General features: G+C 40.8%; 1 long non-coding RNA gene across 1 annotated transcript; it reads left to right on the top strand.

Moving 5' to 3' along the window:
• Nucleotides 1-1,358: 1,358 nt before the first annotated feature.
• On the top strand, nt 1,359-11,315 carry LOC127061003 (uncharacterized). The gene is made up of 2 exons (XR_007780372.1): nt 1,359-10,393; nt 10,815-11,315. It is a non-coding gene; the product is annotated as an uncharacterized LOC127061003 (long non-coding RNA).
• The last annotated feature ends 566 nt before the right edge of the window (nt 11,316-11,881 follow it).

Raw genomic sequence — 11,881 nt, 5'->3', positions numbered from 1 at the left:
CCTCCCCAAAATAAAAACAAAGGCCTGTCAGAAATGGACATTTTGATGTTTCTCTAATGCATTTCTTTATTCACTTTTCAGTCTTTAAAAAGCATTTCTATCCTTTCCTTCATACCTTTACTGCTCATGCAACTCACAGTCCCCCCTAATGGATCCTAGGTACTTGCACAAAGTGTTTCAGAAGCCAAAAGGGGACTGGGTGAATTCCAGAACTCAGCAAAGTTTGTCAGTGGGAACTCGACAGCAGCACCAGGACATCGCACATTACAAAACAGAGACAAAAATCCATTTTGCTTTTATTTCAACAGTCCACTAAAACCTAACCACTCATGTTCTTACGATGTCTGCATTGTTTCCTAACAACTTGAAGGATGCTCTCAGTTTAAGAAATGCATATTCAGCATGCATCTTGTGTTCAGAGCAGAGCAGGGTGAGCTCTGCACCAGTGCCCCTGACAAGGGGAAGGGTTTTGTATGCTTGCCAGGAGGAGGATGGGACAGGTCTGAGGCTGCTTGTCAATGCATGCTGTTGCTGCATATATACCCATAACAAAAGTCTCTTCACACCCAGACTTGGATCTAAGCAAGCCCTACCTGAAAGCACCTTTTAGTTTAGGAGACTAGGCATTTTCCCAGAAGTTTAGGTGGAAGCCTAGATTGGATTGAGTAATCTGTAGAAGGCAACCACAGATAAAGCCAATCTTCTGCCTGCTGTCCCCCACCCCACTGGTAATGCTCTGGAAGTATGCAGTGGCAAGTACATGTGCAGTTGCTTTCATTGGGGGCCTTTGCTGAATATCTTTGCTTCTCTGGGTGCGGCAGAATGGAAATCCCATGACAGCTTCCCTGAAATGGCCACAGTCTTCGGAGTGGCAAAGGGCTGAGACAAAAAAAGAGCAATGAGGTCAGTGGAAGAGGCTTATTTACTTGGCTTCTGAGCTCTGGTGCTTATGCTCTCCTGCTAGCTATTGACAACTCATACAAGTTCTAACAGCCTTGGCACCAGTCAGAAAAACTACAGCATCTTTACTGAACCTGAAGGTTTGGAGTTGGAGGGCTTTGAGATTCTGGGATAGGTATGTTTGGAACATGATTTTCAAAACATAACTCCCCCTTCCCTTTTCCCTTCCCCAACAAAACATAATCAACAGCCACAGTGAAGAAGCAAACAGTGGCATTTATGTGTGTTCCATACAACTGAGAGTTAAGGTTACATCCTTGTAAAACATGAAATTAATGCTTACCAGAGTTTATTGGAGGCTCAGTGCAATACCATTTCATCAAGGTTAATCTGAGATGGGGACAGGGAGGAGCAGCAGGGTGGGGAGGGAGGGAGTGACTTGATTCCATGCCCTTGATAAGAGAGATACAAAATTTGGATGCTATGAAAGGAAGAGGAAAAAAGTTGAAAATTGAACCAGAACACTGCTCACACCATTGTTCAGGCAATTCCATCTGGTATGAGATACCATGGAAGGCTACCAAATGTAATCATGATTCCTATACTGGAGTATTCCCCATTGCAATGCATAAATACCTGATTGGTAGGAGTAAACAAGTCAGAGACAGACTCTTCTCAGTGGTGCTCACTGACAGGATGAGAAGGAACAAACTGAAGTATGGGATATGCAACTTAGACTTAAGGAAACACTTCTTTTTTTTGTGAGGGTGGCCAAGCACTAAAACAGGGTTTCCAGAGAGGTTGTGGAGTATCCATCCTCAAAGATATTGAAAAAAAACCCCTGGGTATGGTCCTGATCAATCTGCTCTAGCCTACCCTGCCAACCTCAACTATCCTGCAATTCTCTGACTGTAAACAAATTCAAATGCAGCAGTACAAATTGGGTGGGTTATGTTCCATTTGGCCTCACATTATGCACGTTCCTGATTCCTGTGATGTAGAAAATTCTGTATCTTTTCACAGGCATGCCAGATTTTTGCTTATCAATATTCATTTTGTGTTGTTTAGATAGCTGTCTGATTTTATTGTTACCTAATGTAGGGGAAAGCTTACATGTTGATTTATTCTGTTACTTTGGTTCTGATGCCTTTTCCTGGTATTAAAAAATTGAGAGCCAGACACGGTTAAGGGATAAGGGTTTTTTAGGTCGGTATTTTAATAAGGATCCTTACTGGTGCACCACTTTGCCAAGGTGGAATGTGTCACAATGCACCCACTCAATAGATCGCATATACAATTTATAGACCTTACAAATTTGCATATCTAACAAGGATGCCCCAATGGGAGGCCTGGATGAATGGTGTGATATTCCCCCATTTGAGGAATTCCCCCCTGGATGGGCCAAATCTCTAGTTTACAGGATATGTTCTAGAGAGGACCTTGGTTTCCCAAGATAGTGTAGGGTTTTCCAGCCTCCTACTATGAGGCCTTTAGGATGTTTGGTCTCCTGGCCTAACAAAATACTAGAGCTATGCTAAGTTATCAGACTTAAGGAATTACAAGGATGCATGCTAAGAATACTGAGGATATATAAAAGGTATATAAAAGAAAAGGCAGAAAATCATCTTGGCATCATTTCCCCCCTTTTAGAGACTAACAAGACTCTACTTTGTCTAGTCTCTACATTACCTGCAGTACCAGTTTACACAACCAGCCGACCCACAGGCTATTACACAGATTATAACTATAATTGCAGATATTATAAATGTTTCTTTTATCCAGATACAGTTTGGTAATCATGAGGTGAGGGTGTGGAAGATATGGTCAAATTTCAAGGTGTCATTTCTGGAAGCCACTTCATGTAAAATTTGAGTCCCCTTCCAAATTTCATCCACATCCTTCTTAACTCTCCCACTTTTGTCCACATAAGAACAAGTGGTATTGACAATAGCACATACACTTCCCTGTGTGGCAAGTATGAAATTGAGAGCTATCCTGTTCTGCATAACTGCATGGGACAGACTGCCAACTTACTCCTGTAAGGCTGAAATTGCATCTGCAGAATGCTGCTCAATACGTTCAACGACGGCTGAGATGTTTATAATTGCTCTCTCCAGTTCAATCACTCCGTAAGAGGTAAGGAAAGCTCTGACTATACTATGGAAAAGTGTGGGACATTTAATGAGGGGATTAAGAGATCTTTTCTTCCTCCCATTTTGTTTTTCAAGATGGTCAAATACTGTTATATTTGGGACTACAGCCCCAAGGGCACAAGCCTGATCTTTATTCACGGGCAGGACTTTCCAGGCCTTATCATCACATATAGTTCCCACCTTCTATCAGGCCACTCAGGGGTATAGGGGCCTGAAGAGTACTATTAATTGGATCCTACCTTTCTATTCTTTGGGTTCTTTTACTGGGCCTTTAATTCTGTTGATATGAGTCCACTCTTGCTCTGCAGTTCACACAGCCAATTCAGTGATTAGCAGTACCTGAAAGAGGCCTCCCCACTGAGGGGTTAAACTGAAGACAATGCACAGAGCACTGCCTCATATGTTTCATTATTTGAAAGGGTAATTGAGTTTTAAATTTGTTACTTACTACTGCTGACACAAGAGAACTGCATGGTCTAGGAAGCATTACAATCACAGAGAGGTTTAGCACTTGGCCTAGCATCCTGTTTTGATGGAAGCAGTTTTTAGGGAATGTGGGTTACTCTTGTTTATAGGGATTTAATGGAAACTAAAACACTATTAAATTTCATGGAAATCACTGTACACAACTTTATGTAAAGCTTTTGGCAAACTTATATGTAGAGGCAAATTCTTCTCCCTACAAGAACAGAGTGTACACAGAGAACCAGGGGCCACTCTAGCCAGCAGAGCTAGGTAGTTACACACACACACACACACACACGTCTGTTTTTCTAGGTGGGACAGCAGCTGGATGCACAGAGCCATGTATCCAGAGCCATAGAGCCATGTCCCTGGGCATGCCCAGCCTGTGTGTGCACACAGGGACATATACAGAACTAGTGCACATACACACAGGTTCTTGCTCACTTGCACAGAGCTCCTGTGCTCAACGGTACTTGCTAGCAGTACATGCTTGTGTGTACCTGACTTACCACACCAGCGCACGTGCTACACAGACATTAACACATGCATGTCTCACACAGAGCCATGTTCACACTTGTAAACAGCAGTGTACACATCATGTGTACACATCAGCACATCTATGTGGACAGCGCTGTGCACACCAGCACACATGTACACTGTGCAAAGAGCAGGACATGCACACTCACATCTGGGCACACTAGAAAACACATGTGCACACAGAGCCGTGCACACTGGCACACATGTGCACAGCACTCTCTTAGAGCTCTCCTGGCCCCGACGCCCCTCTGGGTCTCTCCTCGTGGGATCATGACACGGTTGGAATGGAGACATTCTGGCACAATTTAAGGAGCACTCTCTGTGCTTTTGGGGTGGGAACAGACAGGCCTGTCTTAAAGGAAAGGTCAAAGAGAGACTACACTGGATTCTTGCTTCATGCCTTTACTGTACAAGGGCAAAACAGCACTTTTTGCTGTCCTGTTTTCCCAGGAGCTTGACTAGCACAATGGAGACTATTAGAATGATCTATTGAGGATCACTGCTAGTGCATAGCACACATGGCATTTTTCACCCCTTACATTATCATGGGATGTTGGGGTATGAACTAACAACAGCCTTACCCCACTGTCTTAGAAGCTCGTGTTTTGTCAAGGGGCATCTTTTACTTTTTAACGGAGATGGGGTACTTGTGGCCTTTATTACTGTGGAGGGTAGCTCACAGTCCCCTGGGGATAAGGTAAGGAAAGCTCCAGGCCTCTCTGCAGGGGCGACAGTGACTTTGAAACAAATTTTTTACAGAAAGACGGAAAGGCATCTATGTTATGCATGGAAATTTGAGTGGAAAACAGATGTAATTTCTAATAAATAATTCTTATCAGCGTAAGGTCTCCCATTTTCCAAAGAAGTTTTGGTTCAGTGAGACAGAAAATCACTTCCTGATGTACAGCTGTCAGTGCTGACTTAATGTGTACCTTTACATGGTATATATTTAGTTTTCTACAGCAGTGCTAGATATTCTATGAGCATTTGAATCCTTGCAGTGCAACAAAGCTTGTGAGACTCAGCTGTCAGAGGGCAGCCACAGGCAGGAAGGCAGCTATACCTGGTTAGCAGGAGTTTAAATTGGAAAGATAAAGGCAAATTCACTTTTTAGGCAGATAACGTCACATCTCATGGTCACCTTGGTTTTCTGCTGGGTAAACATGCTGACAGCAGCCACTGCCAGTGCCATGGGAAGAGCTGGGATACTCCTGGCCAGGATTGGATGTGCTGTTTCTGATACTGCTAAACTATTACATGGCTCACTTGGAGTCAGGAAACCTCTGCTAGAAACTTTTTAATAAAAATAACTGCAGTCATTTTTAGGGATCTTACCAAAATTTCTGAGTTAACTCCCTGGCCTCACTACATGTGTCTATTTTAAAATTAAACTCTTAGGTAAAAGGATATTAATTTGTGGAAAAAAACTCTACAAATTGTAAAAGTTGTAAAGCTGGTATGATTTATTCCAGTGTTGGGCGCATGTGGGAATAGCTCTCTTTAAAGGACATGCTTACCTCCAAAAATTCTTGAGTCTACTTTATTTTTTAACGTATATGTATAAAAGATATATGCATATGTATTAAACTGTTTTATTAATTTTTATGAGCCTTTGCAGTTCTTCAGTTATGTAACTTATATTTAGTTTCTCTGTCTGCTTTAGTCTTAAGGTTGGTGGGGTTTCTTTTTATTTTCTTTAGGTTGGGTGTTTGTATTATTTTTTAAGTAGTTTTGAATTTCTTTTGTTCTTTTTGTAGGCTTTTTTTGTGAGTACACAAGTTAACAGACTAAACAAGTAGATTTTAGCTAAATCTAAAATTGGTTTCTACTCTGAGTTAAATTTCTGACTTCTTCTCTTTTTTTTAGACAAGGAGTAAATTTTTTTACTTAGTATAAATTTTTATGATAATAGATGTCTTTTAATGTTTTGCTAGGTATATTTGATAAGGAGGTCAACACTGTTACTCAGTGTAGTGTTTTCTAACTCTAAATTAGCACTATAAAAGATAACTTTAAACTTACTTTAATATTAATAAAACTGTAATGGAGTGGTGCAACTTATTGAAAATCTTAGTTGTAGTTGGTGACTATTTAAAGATTCCATCTTACTAGGGATGATTTGCATCTTGTTTTATTTTTTGCAGAATTCTCTTTATTTCTTTTGTATTATGATGGACTATGTATTGTATTATGATGGTATTATAATTAGAGTTTTTTTCTTTGTTTTTTTTTATCTTTTAAAAAAATTTAATTAGGGTTTAGTGTCTAATTAATTGTTTTACTAATGTAAGATTTATTCTAATAGGAGTAGGTGATAGCTTGTGATATATTGTGTAATTGTTTCTGATTAGTTGGTGGGATGTCACTGGTGCTAAAAATGAAGAATTACACTTGATAATTTTAACAAAATTATAAATATAAAAATTAGAATGATTTTTTGATCTCTTGAAGTGGCTACAGTCCCCATTTTTGTTACTTTTGCTTCTTATATACTTGACTTCTATGTATTACTATAGTTGATAGGTTTAAATGTTTTACATTTACATTAGAATGCATTCTAGTGCAAGATTTGAGGGCTGTCAATAAGCTAAGATTTCTATCCTGTAGTAGCAAATCCGTATACTTTACTCACTTGCTTAACACTTGAGCTAACCTGGTTTACTGTTTTAGATCTGAAAGACGCCTTCTTTTGCCTCCCTATCCATGAAGCCAACCAGAAAATTTTTGCATTCAAATGGGAAAGCCCTAAAAGTAGACACAAAACCGAGCTTACATAGACAGTGTTACCTCAACACTTTAAAAACTCTCCCACTCTGTTTAGAAAACAACTTAAAAAAGACTTAGAGTCCTGAGAAGCTCTACCAGAAGAAGGAAAGCTATTACAATACGTAAATGATCTTCTAGTAGCCACTCAGAGTAGAGAGGCGTGTGTAGCCTAGACAGTAAGCCTTTTAAACTTCCTAGGACTCCAAGAGTATAGAGTATCGAAGAAAAAAGCACAAGTAGTGAAACAAAAGTAATCTACCTAGGGTACAAAGTTAGTGCTAGACAAGAGACTTCAGGGCAGGCTCGCAAGAAAGCAATATAGCAAACCCTGAAACCCCATACAATAAAAGAACTCCACAACTTCTTGGGCATAGCAGAGTGGTGCCAACTGTGGGTCTATAACTACGAGCTACTTGTAAGACCCCTATATACTCTTATTACCAATAGAAATAGAGATCTCCAGTAAACAAAAGAAGACACATGAGCCTTTCACCAGTTAAAAAGTACCCTCATGTCACCTCCAGCTTTGGGACTTCCAGATGTAAGTAAACCATTCTTTCTATTTTCCTATAAAAAGCAGGGAATTGCCTTAGGAATATTAGCCCAAGACTTGAGTCCATATCAGAGGGCAGTTGCTTACTTTTCTAAGCAACTAGATGCAATGGCCAAAGGATAATCAGGTTACCTCAGAGCTGTAGCAGCAGCTGTGCTGAATATCCAAAAAGCATGCAAATTTACTCTGAGACAGACAATAACTGTACTAGTATCCCACACAGTGTCTGCAGTACTGGAAGTAAAGGGCAGGCACTGAGTTTCATGGCATAAGTTCTTAAAATACCAGGCCATCACAGTAGAACAAGATGATATAGAGATAATAGTAACTAATATTGTCAAACCAGCTTCTTTTCGCAGTAAAAATCAAAGAGAAGCAGTACACCACGACTACCTAGAGACTATTAAAGTGACTTACTCCAGCCACCCAGACTTAAAAGACACTCCTTTAGACAATACAGAGACCTAGCTCACTAATGAGAGTAGCTACGTTACCAATAGAGAACGACACACTAAATATATGGTCACTACCTACAGAAAAGTAATAGAATCTAGACCCTTACCAACAAGTACCTCTGCACAGAAGACCAAGATAGTTACTCTGACCAGTGCTTTGAAAATAGCAAAAAAAAGAGAATAAACATCTATACAAACTCGAGGTATACATTTAGATTTGTACACACACAGAGCCATCTGGAGGGAGAGGGGCCTGTTGACCTCACAAGAAAAAAACATGAAACATGCGCAAGAAATAATCCGGCTGTTAAAAGCAGTTCAACTGCCTGAAAAAGTAACAATTATACATATTAAGGCACACAAGAGAGTGAGCTCAGAATTATGAAATAAAAAAGAGCTAGTAGTAGAGAGGCAAAAGAAGAGGCAAAAAGTGAGATTGCCATTAAAGAAGGTATAATTCCAGATAGCCAGATTTCCCTTAAAAGTAAGCCAAAATATAATAAGAAAGAAAACTAATCGAAGATCAAAAAAAGACATATAATCAAAAAGAGTAAGCTACTATTAAAGAGAAGCTAGTAATTCCCTTCCCATTTGTTGTAGTCACTAATAAAAGAACACCAGAAAACACACTGAAAAATTGACTCCCTAAACACCTATTTAATTAAACGAATCATTACCAAAAATTTAAATGCCACTATTACTCAAGTAACCCAACAGTATAATCTTCACCTCCAAACTAAGCCCAAGAGTACCCCCCAACCAAAACTTAGTCAAATTTAGAAGAGTCATAGACGTAGACAACAGCAACAAATTAACTTTTCAGAACTCCCAAGAAAAGGGGAGTATCTGTATTTAAAAGTATTAACAGATATATTTTCAAAGTAGCCAGAAACATTCCCCACCAAGACTGTCAAGACTCGAGATGTGACCAGGGTATTAGTACAAGAAATAATACCAGACTTCATTTTAGCATTCAGGAACACATAATCACGAGAAATGATTATATGCAGGTGCTTTTATTGAAGAGCTCTGGGTGTCAGGGGTACAAACCCAAATCTGACTCCGACATAGGTTCGGGATGGATATGCTTTTATATTCTATCGTTATATAACTTTCATGTTAATTATTAAACTTATGTTGTTCTATAGTATACATAGATTTCAGCCAAGCACAGCCACCTTAGACTAGGAACATACAGTTTCTCATTGTTCTTCTTATGATTATACAATAATTATTTTAGTTACTACTACTTACGCAGGTAAAACACGAGGCTTAACATTTCAGAGTTTATCTTAGCATTTTCCAGGGCGCCACTATCATTCAGAGTCCCAACCACTACAATATCCTCTGATAAAAAAAATCACATTTCATTTCCAAAATAGTACAACAAATTAGCAACCATCTAAGCATAAATTAAGAACTTCATACTCTATACCACCCCCAATCGAGTAACCAAGTAAAAAAAAATGAACCATTTAATTAAACAACAAATTGTAAGACTAGAGCAAGAAGTTAATTTACCCTAGCCCCAAGCTCTTCCACTAACATTATTACAAATTCAAACTTAGAACCAAAAAGAATTGAACCACCGTAAAATACTTTATAAAAAACTATATAAAATAAAAAAAAGAGATATCCACACACGTCGGATAGGTGACATTAGCCACATACATAGTAGCTTTAAGCAAATGTCCTGGTTTAGGGCAAATTTGGGAGAGAATCCCTAAAAAGGGCTTCTCCAGAAAGCAAACCCACACGGCCCCTCCCCCCAACCGGTTTAGGAAGGATTCCTCAGAGAGAAGTGGAAAGAACCTGTTTATTTAACAGGCACAGCACCCCCCAGCACACAAAATGAACAATACCGGATGACACCACTCTTTCACCACTCTGAAAAAGATGACAAATTCAGAAAGTCTCTCCTGGGGGTGGTCTCTGTTATCAGTCCCTCCGGCGCTGGGGCAGCTGCTCGGTGTTTCCAAATCGGTGTTTCCAAATCCCAGTCAGGAGCAGGTTCGGCAGGTCCAAACAGGGGATGGAGACAGTCCAGAAAGGAATTTGGACTGTTTAGCTAAATTAACTAATGAGAAGAGGGGGGAAAAAAAAGCAAGAGCAAGCAAAGCAGAAGCGAAGCAGAAGTAAGAGCAAGAGCAAAAAGCAGAACAAAAAGCAAAAAAAGCAGCACTATGTACTGGTGCTATCTGTATGTCCCGCCGAGTGGCTGGTAAGAGGCCCAAACCAAAACTTTCACTCTGCCAGTCTTAAAGGCACAGAACATAATATCCAGCATAAATTACACACAGGAATGGGGATAACAGTCACCCTAGGACAGTGTCATGGATTGAGAGGAAGTGAAGTTTTTGTGATGGTGTGGGCAAGCCAATCAGTGTTCAGATTTAATATTGGCACCTGGTTTGTCCACTTAAGGCAGGATACGCCTCTGAGAACACAGGGGTTAAAAGCTGTGATCTCCCAGGGGAACTTCCTCTTGGAGTCCCACTTGAGAGTGAGCAGACCTCCCCCCTGCCCGGCCGAGCTGGGCGGGGGGGGGAGGGGAGCCATGAGAGGTAGGCCAGGCCTGGGCCCAAGGGTGGAGGAGAACATTGCAAGGGCTTCGGGCAGCCATCCCCCATTCCCCCCCCCCCCACCCCCCTCCCCCCCCGGAGAGGGAGAGAGAGAGAGACAGAGCCGGTGCCGGTGAGATAGTGCCCCGGCGTGAAGGAGAAGGGGGGGGTGCCCAGCAGGGCAGCCAAGCGTGGGAGTTGACGAAGTAAACTGGCAGAGAGAGAGAGCTCGGGACTTTTAACCCCTCTGAGGAAGATGAGAACCTTGCAAAAGCTGAGTCCTCCTGAAGTTGATGAGATTGAGAAGCTATTGAGATAGAGAAGATGTTGAGAAAATTCTAGGTGGGAGGAGATGATGGAGTGGCTTTGGGCTGGACTTTTCTTGTGTAGCCACGGCAGAACCACTGGTGTTTCTGTGCCACAGAGACTGCATTCTAGGGGGAGGCAATGGCTCAGAGCCAAGAGAGTGCGGTGATGTCGAGGAGTGAACAGAGACGACAGGTGAGGAGGGTGGTGGTAGTGCCCTCCGCTTTGAAGAAGAGAAGAAGAAGAATACGATCTCTGTTCAAGAGACCCCTCGGCCCCAGGGGGTGAAATCTGGGGGGGACAAGTGTCCCAAAAGGAGAAGGACTGTGCTCCCTTTGGAACTGGTCAAAGTATCCTTAAAATGAAAAACCCTAGAAGCAGCTCTGATCCATGTGCAGTGGTGAGAGCACTGGACATGGAAGGCGTGTGGCGCAAGAGGGACTCCTCTCTCCTCGAGAGACTGAGAATCGTTTGTCTGAAGGGTGGCAATGAAATTGGAAATTTGGTGGGGGGAGGAGGAAGTATTTTGGAAGGTTTTCATCTTATGTTCTGTTGTGTTTTGTGTGTCTTTCTTTGTAGTTGTAGGTTAATAAATGTTTTTTTTTTCCTTTTACCTTAAGTTGGAGCCTGCTTTGCTCTGTCTCTGATCATATCTCACAGTAAGTGCCAGGGAAGTAGGTGTTCTCCTGGGGGCACTGGCATTGTGCCAGGCTCAAACCATGACAGACAGCAAACAACTCAGAAATTAAAAAACATGTAACTAAAACTCAGAACAGAAAGTTAAATAGACCAATACATAACATACAGCCTAGAAATTGTGTATGTTAAGTCTCTTACAGAAAAGACTTTAAAACCACAGTAAGAAGAGCCATTCCAAGTGCTTCTCACCAATTTCACCACAATTAAAATCAAATAACAAAATACCTAGATCCACCACTCTCAAGTGAAAAAGGCCCCAGAAGCTCCTTAAAAAATAACACTGAGAAACAATAAACTGAAACTAAAACTCAGACAAAATAAGTATATTGCGACCAGAAGTAGTTAGTAATTCCATTTACAGAATTATTCTGTGTGTAATTACAATTAAAGTCTTAAGGTTAAAGAATACCTCTATCCAAAACAATACTGAATAACCTTAGTCCCAAACTTTTATTCAGTACACGAGATCCGTGAAAAAACATTCTT

The sequence above is a fragment of the Serinus canaria genome, chromosome W, assembly GCF_022539315.1.
Source record: "Serinus canaria isolate serCan28SL12 chromosome W, serCan2020, whole genome shotgun sequence".
NCBI lineage: Eukaryota > Metazoa > Chordata > Aves > Passeriformes > Fringillidae > Serinus > Serinus canaria.
The sequence above is the reverse complement of the archived record's forward strand: the minus strand, read 5'-3'. Positions and strand labels throughout refer to the sequence as shown.